We start from the raw sequence: 18,625 nt of genomic DNA, 5'->3' as shown, positions 1-18,625 counted from the left end.
CTAACCCAACCCCATCCCTAACCCAACCCCATCCCTAACCCAACCCTAACCCAACCCCATCCCTAACCCAACCCCATCCCTAACCCTCACATTCAAAATCCCACCCAAACCCTAACATTTTTTTTTTCTTCTTTTTTTAAAATACGTATTTCATTTTTTTTTTTCCTCTTCCCCTCCAATTCTGTCTTTCAAGGCTTTCAAGTTTGAAGAAGTAGAAATGGGAAGAAAGAATTTTCCAGCATTTTCTTCCTCAAACTTTCTTGATATTGCTTAAATCAAGCGTCATTAAACAAAGAACATTGTTCATTGCTTTAGAATCCAAAGAGCCTCCAAGATGGACCCCACAGGTAGAGTCTCCAAAATAAAACCAACTTTCCAAGTTCCCAAGGTATAACCACATTCCTGTAGAGCTTCCAAGATAGGTATCACATTCCGTTGGGGCTTAACGTTTGTCTCACATAGTCATCAAAACAAAACCCCCCATTCCGAGTCTCCAAAAATATAACCATCTTTCCAAGTCTCCAAGGTAGAACCACAATTTTCAGAAATATTGGGGGTTTCCGTGATAAGTCTCACATAGTATAACTGCGGACCATCAGGGAAACTTCCCTTTCCCAATTTTTTAGGGTTTCTATGATGTGTCACATAGTATAACTGCGAACCATCAGGGAGAACTCTCCATGCCCAATTTTTTAGGGTTTCTATGATGTGTCTCACATAGTATAACTGCGGACCATCAGGGAGAATTCCCGTTTCCCAATTTTTTAGGGTTTCTATGATGTGTCTCACATAGTATAACTGCGGACCATCAGGGAGAACTCTCCTTGCCCAATTTTTTAGGGTTTCTATGATGTGTCTCACATAGTATAACTGCGGACCATCAGGGAGAATTCCCGTTTCACAATTTTTTAGGGTTTCTATGATGTGTCTCACATAGTATAACTGCGGACCATCAGGGAGAACTCCCCTTTCCCAATTTTCAGAAATTTGTGGGTCTCCAATGTATGACTTGTATTCTGGCTCATCAAGGTAGAACTTGTTCAGTGGGTTTTGTTTTGATAACTCACAACAAGTATCATCATGGTAAAACTCTTTTTCAGGATTTTGTGGATCTCCAAGGTATAACTCTTTGGCTGGGTCATCAAGGTAGAACTCGTTCTGGGGGTCTTGGTTGTTCAAAATGTCTTCAAACAAAAAAATAACTTCATCCCAAGTTGTGTTAAAAGCAGAATTTTCATTTCGTATCTCAGATACAATTTCCTGTGAAAGAAAATAACAATGTATTAATTTAATACAATATTTTTATTTGTATAAATCAAGCTCTATGAATATTAAAATAAACTTTGTTAACTCTTACACGAGTCTCATCTAAAAAAAAAAAAAATTAAAATAAATAATCAAATAAATAAATAAATAAATAAATAAACAAACTTACCTCCATTGATAAGAGGTTCGAGTCCAGTTCATCAATCTGAAGGTTGAGTTCTACACAGGTAGTAGGACTCCAAGGAATAGCAAAGTTATCCCATTCCATTTCGGCATCGTAGTCCATTCTCAAGTGAAGCAGAAAGCATGTTTGAAAAAGCCTGTGTGGTCGGTGCCTTTTATAAGGACTGGGTGTGTCATTTCCTGTGGAAATTCCCTGGGCATGTCTTAACTGGAAATGATGTGATGGAAATTCCCTGAAAATGATGTAATGTCTTAACTGAAAATGAAACAATGGCAGAGTTTATAAAGTGGGTGGGGTTAACAAAAAGTGGGCGGGGCTTAGTAAAAAAACGGGGCGGAGCTTACCAAGAAGTGGGCGGAGCTTAGTAAAAAAGTGGGCGGTGCTTACCAAAAAGTGGGCGGCACTGGAGGCGCTCAGACAATAACATTGAGGGAGGTTTATCATTTTATCTCAGCTCAGTTAAAATATCTTGAAAAATAACCAAACTCAAACCTCTTTAATAATATATTCGATGGTGAAGAGAGTTGTAGGAGAATTAAATTATTTCCCACGCAGAAACAAATATTTGTAGGATCGATGTTTAAGTGGTCTACTTGGGATCATTGATAGGAAGAGTACCATAAGACCAAGGGGGAATCATTGTTTGAGTGGTCTAATGAACAACATTAAGGATAGGTGTCAAAAGGCTAAAAGGTTCGTAAAGAGGTGAGAGGAAAATTAACATGTAAGTGAATGGGTCGATGTTTGAGTGGGTCAAAGATAATCTGCCAGATGATATGTAGAAGAAGGATTATAGGTCTATAAGGGAAAACAAATATTTGTAGTGTTTGAGTGGTCTAATGAACAACATTAAGGATAGGTACTATAGACAAAAGATTCATAAAGATGAGGGTGGGAGAAATAGAGGTGTTAATGGGCAATGAGGTCAAGAGGAAAATTAACATGTAAGTCAATGGGAAAATGAGAGTGTCCCAGAAGCAACATATATACACTACTATCAATATTACTCCTTTTATTTGCAACATCAATATTACTCCTTTTATTTACAACATTAATATTACTCCTTTTATTTATAACATTAATATTACTCCTTTTATTTATAACATTAATATTACTCCTTTCATTTACAACATTAATATTCCTCCTTTTATTTATAACATTAATATTACTCCTTTTATTTATAACATTAATATTACTCCTTTTATTTATAACATTAATATTACTCCTTTTATTTATAACATTAATATTACTCCTTTTATTTATAACATTAATATTACTCCTTTCATTTACAACATTAATATTCCTCCTTTTATTTATAACATTAACATTACTCCTTTTATTTATAACATGAATATTACTCCTTTTATTGACAACATTAATATTACTCCTTTAACTTACAACATTAATATTACTCCTTTTATTTACAACATTAATATTACTCCTTTTACTTACAACATTAATATTACTACTTTTACTTACAACATTAATATTACTCCTTTTATTTACAACATCAATATTATTCCTTTTATTTATAACATTAATATTACTCCTTTTATTTATAACATTAATATTACTCCTTTTATTTATAACATTAATATTACTCCTTTTATTTACAACATTAATATTACTCCTTTTACTTACAACATTAATATTACTCCTTTTATTTACAACATTAATATTACTCCTTTTATTTATAACATTAATATTACTCCTTTTATTTACAACATTAATATTACTCCTTTTATTTATAACATTAATATTACTCCTTTTATTTATAACATTAATATTACTCCTTTTACTGACAACATTAATATTACTCCTTTTACTTACAACATTAATATTACTCCTTTTACTTACAACATTAATATTACTCCTTTTACTTACAACATTAATATTACTCCTTTTATTTACAACATTAATATTACTCCTTTTACTTACAACATTAATATTACTACTTTTACTTACAACATTAATATTACTCCTTTTATTTACAACATTAATATTACTCCTTTTATTTATAACATTAATATTACTCCTTTTATTTACAACATTAATATTACTCCTTTTACTTACAACATTAATATTACTCCTTTTATTTACAACATTAATATTACTCCTTTTATTTATAACATTAATATTACTCCTTTTATTTACAACATTAATATTACTCCTTTTATTTATAACATTAATATTACTCCTTTTATTTATAACATTAATATTACTCCTTTTATTTACAACATTAATATTACTCCTTTTACTTACAACATTAATATTACTCCTTTTACTTACAACATTAATATTACTCCTTTTACTTACAACATTAATATTACTACTTTTACTTACAACATTAATATTACTCATTTTATTTACAACATTAATATTACTACTTTTACTTACAACCTTAATATTACTCCTTTTACTTACAACATTAATATTACTCCTTTTACTTACAACATTAATATTACTACTTTTACTTACAACATTAATATTACTCCTTTTATTTATAAAATTCATATTACTCTTTTATTTATAACATTAATATTTTTCCTTTATTTACAAGATTGATATTCCTTCATTTATTTGTAAGATTTTATTTATGTAAGATTTTACCTCTGAGCCGCCGTGCCTTGGTTATAATCTTGGCCCAGCTACAAACTGGCCCAGATCGTTATCTCACAGGCTGGGTGAGGCATCATTGTATGTGCATCCTCCACATGGATGTTGCACTGGATGTCCCATCTGCTGTCATGAGTTGATTTATGTTAGATCCCACGATGTCCTTCACAAAGAGTAGGCGAGCTATGGCTGGCACCATGAACCAATTGCAAATTCCTGCCCGAACGTACAGCAGAGGTGTTGCCTCAGCAGCAGAGCTGCGCCCACGGGCAATGATGGTGATGGCACTCACATGCTATCCATTGTGCTGCATACAAAAGAAGAAGAAGAAGAAGAAGCAAAGTAATCTTTCATCATCAACCCATGCCATTACAACTCTTAGCATGCAAACTCTTAGCGTAGTGCAAACTTAAGTGCAAACTCTTCACGAAGAAATATTTCACAAAATGGCAAACAACAAGGTAAACACTCCGAAACCCTCACTCAGCGGTGACGCGAGCAGCGGACGACATATTGGTGTTTCACACTATCCGATCACTGATGGAAAACGCCAACCCCAACCACTTGATTAATATTTATGAAACTGCTGCACCAGGACTCCTGAGTTGTTAGCTTTCCAGTGATGTATGATGCATTGATGCCGAACACGTAAATTGTGGTGAAACGCAATCATTGTGTCAGTCAATTCTGAGGCAGACTTAACGCTACTGCTCATAAGTCACATTTAAGAGCAATGTTCATGAATATGTACGATCTAAAATTTGGACAGACAGAATGTGGATGAGTTTAACAATACAAAGTTGCAGAAATTGTGAAGATGTCCATTTCTGACTTCTGATCACATTTTTGCCTGGACCGAAAAAACCCTCTGTGCAATTTCCAATTCATTTAGTGTCATTTCGCAAAGTCAACTGTGGCCTGTGGAGTGGGTTTTCATGCAACAAACTTGCATACAGAACATTCTTCTGCATTCCATTTCACCTTATTATTGTTTGACCAGTTTTGAAAATGGTTGAAGATATCTTGCACAGCCGTTCTTGGTTTCCTGCCACTTGTGCTTTCATCACATTCTTGCCTGGATCGAAAAACTACTCTGTGCAACTTATATCTCGTTTAGTGGTGGCAGATCGCAATTATTGAAGTTTGTGAAATCGTGAAAAGTATATTTTGTTGATTTACACTTGTGTGCTGTTCTACGGATATTGACCTAACTTGACACTCTATTTGCCAGGTTTCAGTACACAGCCCACATTTGCAGCTGCATCCCCAGGAGGCTACACAACCCCAGCTGTAGCAGCTGTAATCACGGCTCCAGGTCCACAGGCCTACCTTACTGCCCAAACCGTCTATGTTGCCCCACAATCTCTAGCCAGCTTTGGTCACACAGAGCCAGCGGCGGTCCTCCACACTTTCCAGCCCTATCGTTAGGCCTCACTTTTCAGACTTGTCACTTCATTATCAAGTGGAAACCTCACACAGTTCTTCACTACAAAACTATTCCTTCCGTCGTCCACAATACCTGTGGTGTACCTCAGTTCACCTCTAGATCACTGAAAGTGTCAATTATTTTTTGGAACTTTCCACATTGCAGTCCCTTCAACCTCTTGTTCGCAAAATGTGATTCATTTCCTCTTGGTTTCGCACACAATGTTGTTTTGGTCATTTAATTCACTTTCTTTCACTCAAGAGTGTCGATCTGTTTCCCTCATTTACTAAACTTTACCCTGAATGAAACCTATACAAAGTGGAAAATAAGAGACTTTCTCACTCAAAAGCATAATTGGCGTTGCTGCTTTCAACTTGTGCTTCTTTCCAATTCATGAAACTGTTTGGCCGTATTGTTACGTGAGCTCAGTTGTCAGTGAATTCATACTGGAATCCTTGGTTCTCAGATCACATGTCTGTCCCACAGTTGTAGTACGATACGTTTTTACATTCAATTCAAAACTGCAGCATGAATAACATTGCTAATCCAGTGTAATCAATATGAATTTGCTGATTGCCAGAGAGCTCTACAGATACATGGAAGTGCCCTTGTGATTGGAGGGATCGGCGGTCAAATGTCTTATATAAATTTGATTGTGCAGAAGGCCGAACAAACACTTCTTTTTTTATTTATTTTGAGGGCTGCCATGAAACATTTTCTTGCATACATTATTTGTCTGTTTATTTTCACACCGACTGAAGAAACTCGACATTGATAATGAATTGCCAAGTTAATTGGGAAAAATGGTTTTGGCACCCCCATAAACCTGGGTGGTGTTTCTGACATTTCATTTGGTTATTGTGTAATTGGTTGGACTACAAACATCACTTGCATCATTTCAAAGTCACTGCGCCTTAAGAGTAGCATTTCTTTCTTGGTTTATATTTTTTATTGCCCTGTTTGATCTCATTACAGGCTTTAATAAAAGTTTTAGATGTACACAAATGAGTGCGCTTTCGTTCTTCTTATCCCATATTTTGTTCAAAGTTCCGTTGTTGAGGGTTCTGTCCCCTTTTTAGGACAGGAAGACTCAAAATGAGGTAATGGAAATTATATGGTTGGACCACACAGAAAACTTCAATAAGGTTACTTGACCAGCAACTTCAATAATATCGGCCAAATTTGGTCACAATCCCATCAGCGGTTTTGAAGAAGAAGTTTCAAATGTTTATGGACGAACGGACAGACTGACAACGCGCCATCGCATAAGCTCCCCTGAACTTCGTTCCAGGTGAGGTAAAAATGAATGGATGAAAAGGATTTACTGAGAGGAGGTGAATATGAAAATGAATGTGTGATAAGGATTGACTGATCGGAGGTGAATATGAAAATTAATGTTTCATTAGGATCCACTGATTGGAAGTGAATATAAAAATGAATGTATGATAATTATTCACTGACCGTGGTGAATATAAAATGAATATGACAAGGATCCACTGATCGGAAGTGAGTATAAAAATGATTGTACGATAATTATTCACTGATCCGTATTGAATATAAAATGAATATGACAAGGATCCACTGATCGGAGGTGAGTATTAAAATGATTGTACGATAATTATTCACTGATCCGTGGTGAATATAAAATGAATATGACAAGGATCCACTGATCGGAGGTGAGTATAAAAATGATTGTACGATAATTATTCACTGATCCGTATTGAATATAAAATGAATATGACAAGGATCCACTGATCGGAGGTGAGTATAAAAATGATTGTACGATAATTATTCACTGATCTGTATTGAATATAAAATGAATATGACAAGGATCCACTGATCGGAGGTGAGTATAAAGATGATTGTACGATAATTATTCACTGATCCGTGGTGAATATAAAATGAATATGACAAGGATCCACTGATCGGAGGTGAGTAATAAAATGATTGTATGATAATTATTCACTGATCCGTATTGAATATAAAATGAATATGACAAGGATCCACTGATCGGAGGTGAGTATAAAAATGATTGTACGATAATTATTCACTGATCCGTATTGAATATAAAGTGAATATGACAAGGATCCACTGATCGGAGGTGAGTATAAAAATGATTGTACGATAAATTATTCACTGATCCGTATTGAATATAAAATGAATATGACAAGGATCCACTGATCGGAGGTGAGTAATAAAATGATTGTATGATAATTATTCACTGATCCGTATTGAATATAAAATGAATATGACAAGGATCCACTGATCGGAGGTGAGTATAAAAATGATTGTACGATAATTATTCACTGATCCGTATTGAATATAAAGTGAATATGACAAGCATCCACTGATCGGAGGTGAGTATAAAAATGAATGCATGACAAGGATCCACTGACCGGAGGTGAATATAAAAATGAATGTTTGACAAGGATCCACTGATCGGAGTTGAATATAAAAATGAATGTATGATAAGGATCCACTGATCAGAGGTGAATATAAAAATGAATGTTTGACAAGGATCCACTGATCTGAGGTGAATATAAAAATGAATGTTTGACAAGGATCCACTGATCGGAGGTGAATATAAAAATGAATGGGTGATAAGGATCCACTGATCAGAAGTGAATATAAAAATGAAGGTATGATACGGATCCACTGATCGGAGGTAAATATAAAAATGAATGTATGATAAGGATCCACTGATCAGAGGTGAATATAAAAATGAATGTATGATAAGGATCCACTGATCAGAGGTGAATATATAATTATAATAATAATAATTCATTTATTTTGTATAGCGCTTTTCATGAAGCCCAAAGGCGCTTTGACAGAGTGCAAAACATAATGCATAACAAAACATGAAAACAACAATTGCAAAAAGACAAGAATCAATAGGGAAATATTTAAAGCAAAAGGAGGGAGAAGGAGAAGTGATAGTCAGGGGTTAAATGCTGTGGGTTGAATGTTGAATGCAGTGCTGAACAGGTGGGTCTTGAGTGATGTTTTGAATGTGGTGAGTGAGGAGGAGTCTCTGATGGTGTGAGGTAGTGAGTTCCAGAGGGTGGGAGCAGCGATGGAGAAGGCCCTGTCCCCCCAGGATCTGAATTTGGTCCGGATGGGGGGGGGGGGGGGGTCAGGAGGTTGGTACCAGCAGAGCGGAGATTGCGGGAGGGAGTGTGTCTGGAGAGGAGGTCAGCCAGGTAGGATGGGGCCAGGTTATGGAGGGCTTTGTAGGTCAAGAGGAGGATTTTGTACTGGATTCTCTGGGAGATGGGGAGCCAGTGAAGCTTGTAAAGGACGGGGGTGATGTGGTCACGGGTCCGGGAATGGGTGAGTAGACGGGCAGCGGAGTTCTGAATGTATTGGAGTTTATTGGTGATTGTTGAGGGTGAACCATAGAGGAGGCTATTGCAGTAGTCCAGACGGGAGGTGATGAAGGCGTGGATGAGGGTTTCTGCAGCCGTGGAGGAGAGGGATGAGCGGAGACGGTCGATGTTTTTCAGGTGAAAGAAGGCTGTCTTTGTGATCTGTTTAGTGTATTTGTCGAAGGAGAGCGTTTGGTCAAAGATGACGCCAAGATTCCGGATGAGAGGGGAGGTGGATACTGGGATACCGTCGATGTTGAGGGCAAAGTTATGGGTGGATTTTGTGAGCGTTTTTGGGCCAATGATGATTATTTCAGATTTATCACAGTTAAGTTTGAGGAAGTTGATTTGAAGCCAGGATTTTATTTCAGAGATGCAGTTTGTCAGGATAGAGTGGGTGTCGGTGGAGACAGACTTGGTGGAGATGAAAAGCTGGATGTCATCGGCGAAGCAGTGGAATTGGAGACCATGACGGCGGATCAAGTGACCGAGGGGGGACAGGTAAAGGATGAAGAGGAGGGGGCCAAGAACTGAACCTTGGGGGACACCTTGGGGGAGGGGAGCAGTGGGGGATTTGCAGTTATTGATGGAGATGAACTGGCGTCTGTCAGAGAGGTATGATTTAATCCAAGAGAGGGCAGTGACGTTAAAGGTGGATTCAAGTCGGGTGAGGAGGATGGTGTGATTGATGGTGTCAAAGGCAGCGCTGAGGTCGAGGAGGACGAGAATGTTGAGGTTGCCAGCGTCAGAGGAGAGGAGAAGGTCGTTGGTGATTTTGAGGAGAGCAGTTTCAGTACTGTGGTTGGAGCGGAATCCGGATTGGAATGTTTCATACAGGTTATTGGCAGAGAGGTGATGTTTGAGTTGAGTGGCTACAGCGCGTTCCAAAACTTTCGACAGAAAGGGTAGGTTGGAGATGGGTCTGAAGTTGTTAATGGTGTCAGGGTTTAGACCAGGTTTTTTTAGAATGGGGGTAACAGCAGCAATTTTGAGGGATGGTGGGACGATGCCTGTAGACAGGGAGGAGTTTATTGTTGCAATGATAAGTGGAGAGAGAGCAGGAAGGGAGGCCTTGACAAAGCTGGAGGGGATGGGGTCAAGAGTGCAGGTGGCAGTTTTCATTCCTATGAGGAGTTCAGAGAGGTCAGTAGGGGAGAATTGAGACAGGGGAAGGCAGGATAAGGGGGGGCAGGTGGTTGGAGCGGGTGCGGCGGTGGTCAAGCTGTTGTAGATGTTGTCAATTTTGCGTTGGAAGAAAGAAAGGCAGGAGATGCAGTTGTCTACTGTGAATGACTGGGTGGTGGTGTCCCGGGGGCGGAGGAGTTTGTTTATTGTCGAGAAGAGTGCTTTTGGGTTTCCGGAGCCAGAGTGGGTAATTTGAGAGTAGTAGGCGGAGCGGGCGTGGGAGAGGGCATCTTTGTAGTGTTGTAGGTGGTCCTTGTAGGCTTGGGAGTGAACTGTGAGACCTGTTTTATTGCGGAGTCTTTCAAGTTGGCGAGCACGAGTTTTCATCAGGCGGAGTTCAGGGGTAAACCAGGGAGCAGAATGGGTGAAAGAAACTGTTTTGGTTTTTACAGGCGCAAGCTGGTCAAGGCAGGAGGAGAGAGTGTGGTTGTAGTAGTCAGTGAGGTCGGAAGGGGTGTGGAGGTCAATGAAGGGAGAAGTGGACATTTTTTCAGAGAGGGTGGATGAGAATGAGGTAGGTGAAAGAGCGTTTAGCTTACGGAAGTTGATAGTGCGATAATGTCTTGGTGCTGGGGTGGGGATGTTGATGGTCATAGTGATGGCTAAGTGGTCAGAGAGGGTGAGGTCGGAGCCAGAGAGATGGTGCAAAATTAATCCAGTGGAGCAGACAAGGTCCAAAATGTGACCACGGATATGCGTAGGAAAGTTGACATGTAGAGTGAGGTTAAAGCAGGTGAGTAAATCAGTGAAGTCAGTGGTCATTGTGGAGTCAGTGGAGTCCATGTGGATATTGAAATCACCAAGGAGGAGGATTGAGGGGGAGAGGGAACATAGCTGGGTCAGAAAGTAGGAGAAGTCAGACAGGAATAATGGGTGTGGTTTGGGAGGGCGGTAGACGACAGCCATGACTGACTGCGTGCGACCAGAGAGTTTAAAAGCCAGGTGTTCAAAGGATGAGGATGAGGCGATGGGGATGAGGCTGGTCCTGATGTCTTGACGGTGGATAACGGCAATTCCACCACCTCGGCCCTCCGAGCGTGGTTTATTGACATAGGAATATCCATTGGGTGTGGTGAGGTTGAGCGTGTAGTAGTCCAGTGGTTGTTGCCAGGTTTCGGTGAGACAGAGAAAGTCCAGTTTGTTATCCAGGATGTAGTCGTTGAGGATGAGGCATTTGTTGTTGAGGGACCGGGTGTTGAACAGGGTGAGCTTGATGTTGTTTTGAACAGCGGGGATGAATTCAGGTGATTTAGCCAGGGTTCGCAGGCAGGAGGTGCGATTTTGTGCGTTGCCGTGACTAGGTGCGCTGGGACGATGAGTGGGAGTGCGCTGAGCCGACCAGAGGACGGGGATGGAGTGACCTGATTGTACATATACAAACTTACGACCGGAGCCACGGTGAATGTACCTGGGTCGTCGGAGGAGTCCATTTGATTTGATGGCAGAGATGCATGATGGGGTGGAGCGGGTATTGAGCAGAAGGAGCCTTGCGGCGGAGTACCGCAGAGCCATGCCAGGCAGGAGCGGAGAGGCGAGCACGAGGCCAAGGTTGAGGAGGTGAAACAATGGTCCCAACGCATGGGAGCAGGCCCAAGGAGACGAAGGAGCCAGGTAGGTGAAGCCAGGAGCAGAGTCGGGACCAAGCAGCAAAGAGACAGGAGCAAAGAGACGATCACGAGGCCAAGGTTGATCACGGCAAAGCGGGAAATGCAGCGGCAATCAACCGCCGCCGCTACAAATCAAGATCACGGCGGGAAAACCGCCGCCACACCGCTGCGAAGGACACAACCCACGAGAGCGTGCCCGAGGAAACAGCGAGCAGGCGAAGGAGCCGGGTAGGCGAAGCAGAGAGCAGAGCCGGGACTATGCGGAGGGCAGACTCAATGGCCAAAAAATCCGCACGACCACCAAAAAAGCAATGAACTGACAGTGGCCCGGTCGAAGAAGCGGCGAGCATGTGACGCCTGCGTCCTCTTCAGACCGGACCGGAAGCGAGTTCAGAATATATAAATGAATGTATGACAAGGATCCACTGATCAGAGGTGAATATAAAAATGAATGTGTAATAAGGATCCACTGATCAGAGATGAATATAAAAATGAATGTGTGATAAGGATCCACTGATCGGAGGTGAATATAAAAATGAATGTATGATAAGGATCCACTGATCAGAGGTAAATATAAAAATGAATGTATGATAAGGATCCACTGATCGGAGGTGAATATAAAAATGAATGTATGATAAGGATCCACTGATCAGAGATGAATATAAAAATGAATGTGTGATAAGGATCCACTGATCAGAGGTAAATATAAAAATGAATGTATGATAAGGATTCACTGATCGGAGGTGAATATAAAAATGAATGTATGATAAGGATCCACTGATCAGAGGTGAATATAAAAATGAATGTATGATAAGGATCCACTGATCAGAGGTGAATATAAAAATGAATTTATGATAAGGATCCACTGATCAGAGGTGAATATAAAAATGAATGTATGATAAGGATTCACTGATCGGAGGTGAATATAAAAATGAATGTATGATAAGGATCCACTGATCAGAGGTGAATATAAAAATGAATGTATGATAAGGATTCACTGATCAGAGGTGAATATAAAAATGAATGTATGATAAGGATCCACTGATCAGAGGTGAATATAAAAATGAATGTATGATAAGGATCCACTGATCAGAGGTGAATATAAAAATGAATGTATGATAAGGATCCACTGATCAGAGGTGAATATAAAAATGAATGTATGATAAGGATCCACTGATCAGAGGTGAATATAAAAATGAATGTATGATAAGGATCCACTGATCAGAGGTGAATATAAAAATGAATGTATGATAAGGATTCACTGATCAGAGGTGAATATAAAAATGAATGTATGATAAGGATCCACTGATCAGAGGTGAATATAAAAATGAATGTATGATAAGGATCCACTGATCAGAGGTGAATATAAAAATGAATGTATGATAAGGATCCACTGATCAGAGGTGAATATAAAAATGAATGTATGATAAGGATCCACTGATCAGAGGTGAATATAAAAATGAATGGGTGATAAGGATCCACTGATCAGAGGTGAATATAAAAATGAATGTATGATAAGGATCCACTGATCAGAGGTAAATATAAAAATGAATGGGTGATAAGGATCCACTGATCAGAGGTGAATATAAAAATGAATGTATGATAAGGATCCACTGATCAGAGGTGAATATAAAAATGAATGTATGATAAGGATCCACTGATCAGAGGTAAATATAAAAATGAATGTATGATAAGGATCCACTGATCAGAGGTGAATATAAAAATGAATGGGTGATAAGGATCTACTGATCAGAGGTGAATATAAAAATGAATGGGTGATAAGGATCTACTGATCAGAGGTGAATATAAAAATGAATGTATGATAAGGATCCACTGATCAGAGGTGAATATAAAAATGAATGTATGATAAGGATCCACTGATCAGAGGTGAATATAAAAATGAATGTATGATAAGGATCCACTGATCAGAGGTGAATATAAAAATGAATGTATGATAAGGATCCACTGATCAGAGGTGAATATAAAAATGAATGTATGATAAGGATCCACTGATCAGAGGTGAATATAAAAATGAATGTATGATAAGGATCCACTGATCAGAGGTAAATATAAAAATGAATGGGTGATAAGGATCCACTGATCAGAGGTGAATATAAAAATGAATGTATGATAAGGATCCACTGATCAGAGGTGAATATAAAAATGAATGTATGATAAGGATCCACTGATCAGAGGTGAATATAAAAATGAATGTATGATAAGGATCCACTGATCAGAGGTGAATATAAAAATGAATGTATGATAAGGATCCACTGATCAGAGGTAAATATAAAAATGAATGTATGATAAGGATCCACTGATCGGAGGTGAATATAAAAATGAATGTATGATAAGGATCCACTGATCAGAGGTGAATATAAAAATGAATGTATGATAAGGATCCACTGATCAGAGGTAAATATAAAAATGAATGTATGATAAGGATCCACTGATCAGAGGTGAATATAAAAATGAATGTATGATAAGGATCCACTGATCAGAGGTGAATATAAAAATGAATGTATGATAAGGATCCACTGATCAGAGGTGAATATAAAAATGAATGTATGATAAGGATCCACTGATCAGAGGTGAATATAAAAATGAATGGGTGATAAGGATCCACTGTTCAGAGGTGAATATAAAAATGAATGGGTGATAAGGATCCACTGATCAGAGGTGAATATAAAAATGAATGTATGATAAGGATCCACTGATCAGAGGTAAATATAAAAATGAATGTATGATAAGGATCCACTGATCGGAGGTGAATATAAAAATGAATGTATGATAAGGATCCACTGATCAGAGGTGAATATAAAAATGAATGTATGATAAGGATCCACTGATCAGAGGTAAATATAAAAATGAATGTATGATAAGGATCCACTGATCAGAGGTGAATATAAAAATGAATGTATGATAAGGATCCACTGATCAGAGGTGAATATAAAAATGAATGTATGATAAGGATCCACTGATCAGAGGTGAATATAAAAATGAATGTATGATAAGGATCCACTGATCAGAGGTGAATATAAAAATGAATGGGTGATAAGGATCCACTGTTCAGAGGTGAATATAAAAATGAATGGGTGATAAGGATCCACTGATCAGAGGTGAATATAAAAATGAATGTATGATAAGGATCCACTGATCAGAGGTGAATATAAAAATGAATGGGTGATAAGGATCCACTGATCGGAGGTGAGTATGAAAATAAATGTATGATAAGGATCCACTGATCGGAGGTGAGTATAAAAATGAATGTATGATAAGGATCCACTGATCGGAGGTGAATATAAAAATGAATGGGTGATAAGGATCCACTGATCAGAGGTGAATATAAAAATGAATGGGTGATAAGGATCCACTGATCGGAGGTGAATATAAAAATGAATGTATGATAAGGATCCACTGATCAGAGGTGAATATAAAAATGAATGTATGATAAGGATCCACTGATCGGAGGTGAATATAAAAATGAATGTATGATAAGGATCCACTGATCGGAGGTGAATATAAAAATGAATGTATGATAAGGATCTACTGATCGGAGTTCCCCTTATTTTGTGTTTATTTTCTTTGTTTTGTGTGCAAGATCGAGGCTCGTGAAAGAGAACATTAATCACAAAAACAAAAACAAAAAAAAAAACAAGGCACATCAAACAAGACCTGGAGGGAGGCGTGGTATTGAAGAGAGTGAGGGAGTTTGTTCCAGAGGTGGGAGAAAAGAGGAATGAAAGAGTGAAGGTGAGCAGAGAGTCTTGATTTTGGCAGTTTCACCAGAAGAGGGTTGCTGGCAGATCTTGTGCGACCTGTAGGAATATTTGGGGGACAGAGCACAGATAGAGCTGAGGGAGCCAGGCCGGATAGGAGTCGGTAGAAGACAGAACGACCACCTATCTGCCTGCGGTGAGTGAGTGAAAGGCCCTCACAATCAGCTTAATCGCGGGAGATTCCAATGATTCTGAAATCTTTGGTTTCAACAGCGTGAAGCCGAGCTCGGTGTGAGGCAGGAGCACCAGCCCAGAGGGGGGAGCAGTATTCCATTGAGCTGCGGATTAAAGCCTTGTATCTGGTGAGGAGCTCAGGTGTGTTGACGACTGGCTTTGGAGGCCAGCTTGGAAATGTGGTTTTCCCGGGAAAGATCATGGCAGATAGTAGTGAGACCCAAAAGCTTGAGTGACAGAATTTCTAAGAGAGGATTGTTGAGAAAGTAAATGGGAAGGTTTTGCAGTCGGTCTTTACAGAGAGGCATAGTAAGAGTGTGAGATTTGTCAGGATTGAAAGACATGCTCCACATGTTTGACCAGTCTGATTTTGTCCACGTCTGCAGAGAGTGAGGAGGCTGCTGCCTGCCGATCTGAGGGTTGAGATATGTGGCGGCAGAGAGTGGAGTCATCAGCAAAGAGATGGAAACGATTTTCCAGAGAGCGGAGATATCATTGATGAAGACCAGAAAAAGCACAGGGCGCAGAACACTGCATTGGGGAACTCCAGCTTGAACAGGAAGGGGAGATGAGAGAAACCCATTCAGGGCTACATGTTGACTATGACCAGAGAGGAAGTCTGCAAGCCATGCGTGGAGATTTCCATGGATACCATAGGAGGAGAGTTTGGTGAGCAGAGCGGGGTGCCAGAACGTATCGAAGGCACGTGATATGTCAAGGGAGACGGCTCTGATTTCCTGTTTGGCATTGAGGGCCTCCATGCATTGTTGAGACAGCAGAAGCAGCTTGTCCAGAGTGGACTGACCTGGTCTGAAACCAAATTGATGATCGGAGATCAAGCCATTGGTGAAAAGGGAGGATTTGATATCCGAAGCAATGATGGATTCCACGACTTTGCTGATAATTGGGATCAGGCTGATTGGTCTGTAGTTGCAAGGATCTGTTTTTGCACCTTTTTTGTGTACAGCGGTGATGTTGGCTGATTTCCAAGCTGATGGTAGATGACCTTGAGCAAAAGAGAGGGTGAAGAGAATGGAGAGAAGGTGAGAAAGAGCGACAGAGCAGGATTTTTGGACCTGTGTGCTGATGCCGTTTGGTCCAGTTGCAGAATCAGAGTCGAGGGATGGCAGAGACTTCTCCACCTTGTCGGGAGAGAAGGACACAGAGTCCTGGAGCAGCTGGGTAAGGTGGGAACAGAGAGAGATGGGTTTGGGACACAACATTTTGATGCAAACACAGAGTTGAGTTATTTAGCCTTTTCACGTGCGGAGTCAGCTGTGTGGCCGTTTGAGGTGAGGGGGGGGATGGAGGGGGAACAAACAGCAGAAACAGATTTCTCCAGACGCCACCAGGATTTGGAGGAAGGAGACAGGTTTGACAGTTCAGTCTTGTGTGGAGAGACTGTGCTTCCTGGCTCTCCTGAGGGTGGACACACACTTGTTCCGAACTTGGTGGAAGGAACTGAGATTGCCTTCATTTGGATTTGTCTTGCAAGTTGCAAGAGGCAAAGGAAAGTTGTTTCAGGGCAAGTGCCTCGTGAATTTCGGGGTATGTTTCACACATTTTTAGCTCGGCTGGTACTTTTCACTTTTTAAACTGTATAATTTATGTTGCTTGGTAAGCCATCGGTAAAAGCCTTTTATTATGCAGATTATTGAGGTAAAACAAATGTAAAACGGCAGTTTATGAAAACAACAAACAAAGTATTTTTGCACGTTGACGAATGACGATTGACGTTGGAACCGTGGTGACATCATCACGGCTAACGTCCTGGAGAGAGGTTGGATTGGATGTGTGTGTGACCAACAATAGGGAAGATTACAAATGTACAGTATTTATTTATCGCTATAATACCTATATGTGTGATTTTATATGTTTATACGATTGTTTGAATGATTTGTGGGGAGATTTGTGAGTGAAGTGGTCCATGCGTATATGTTGTGAATGGAATACGGAAAACGTGACTCGGTAATAGTAATTGGGTTTGTCGACAACGATGTTCATGAAAAAGGAGGTAACGAGCGGTGCTGTCGGCAATGGTTACCTTGCCCTTCCCACATCGCTTTACCATGGGGGATTAATGACGAATTCTGTCGAAACAATTTTTCCAAATTAACTTTTGTTATTCAAAACTGAAGAGACCAAACAAAGCTGTTACCATTGAAGGAGGTTACCTGTGACTGAGGAATACCTGTCAAAACATGTACAAATCAACATTCACTGGTTGTGAACATATTCAGCCCCTAAGGTCAGCACATGGTGGAAACATGTTTTACAGCAATGATTGTGATGAGTCTTTATGAGTAGTCCGAGTACGAGTAGGTCTCCACCAGCATTGTAGTTTGTACAGTGACATGGTGAAATCTTTACCTATTAATCACGTGGGTAGGTCTCTACCAGCTTTGTACAGTGACATGGTGAAATCTTTACCTATTAATCACGTGGGTAGGTCTCTACCAGCATTGTGCAGTGACATGGTGAAATCTTTACCTATTAATCACGTGGGTAGGTCTCTACCAGCATTGTACAGTGACATGGTGAAATCTTTACCTATTAATCACGTGGGTAGGTCTCTACCAGCTTTGTACAGTGACATGGTGAAATCTTTACCTATTAATCACGTGGGTAGGTCTCTACCAGCATTGTGCAGTGACATGGTGAAATCTTTACCTATTAATCACGTGGGTAGGTCTCTACCAGCATTGTACAGTGACATGGTGAAATCTTTACCTATTAATCACGTGGGTAGGTCTCTACCAGCATTGTACAGTGACATGGTGAAATCTTTACCTATTAATCACGTGGGTAGGTCTCTACCAGCTTTGTACAGTGACATGGTGAAATCTTTACCTATTAATCACGTGGGTAGGTCTCTACCAGCATTGTACAGTGACACGGTGAAATCTTTACCTATTAATCACGTGGGTAGGTCTCTACCAGATTTGTACAGTGACATGGTGAAATCTTTACCTATTAATCACGTGGGTAGGTTTCTACCAGCTTTGTACAGTGACACGGTGAAA

General features: G+C 39.7%; 2 protein-coding genes across 5 annotated transcripts in view; both read left to right on the top strand.

Annotated features, from left to right (window-relative positions):
- Positions 1-18,625, top strand: part of LOC137422863 (uncharacterized) — a 635,168-nt gene that overhangs the window by 256,957 nt on the left and 359,586 nt on the right. The gene's annotated exons all lie outside the window — the stretch shown is intronic.
- The window catches only part of LOC137422865 (spermatid perinuclear RNA-binding protein), a 113,533-nt gene continuing 112,231 nt past the window's right edge, over positions 17,324-18,625 (top strand). For both annotated transcript variants that reach the window (XM_078775059.1, XM_078775058.1), the window contains exon 1: positions 17,324-17,428. The gene's annotated coding sequence lies outside the window, so the exon portion shown is untranslated. The remainder of the gene's footprint in view (positions 17,429-18,625) is intronic.

Source organism: Myxine glutinosa, chromosome 3, assembly GCF_964187855.1.
Source record: "Myxine glutinosa chromosome 3, kmMyxGlut1.1, whole genome shotgun sequence".
In the NCBI taxonomy this organism is placed as follows: Eukaryota; Metazoa; Chordata; class Myxini; order Myxiniformes; family Myxinidae; genus Myxine; species Myxine glutinosa.
Note: the sequence above shows the minus strand (reverse complement) of the source record. Positions and strands in the feature narration are given on the sequence as shown.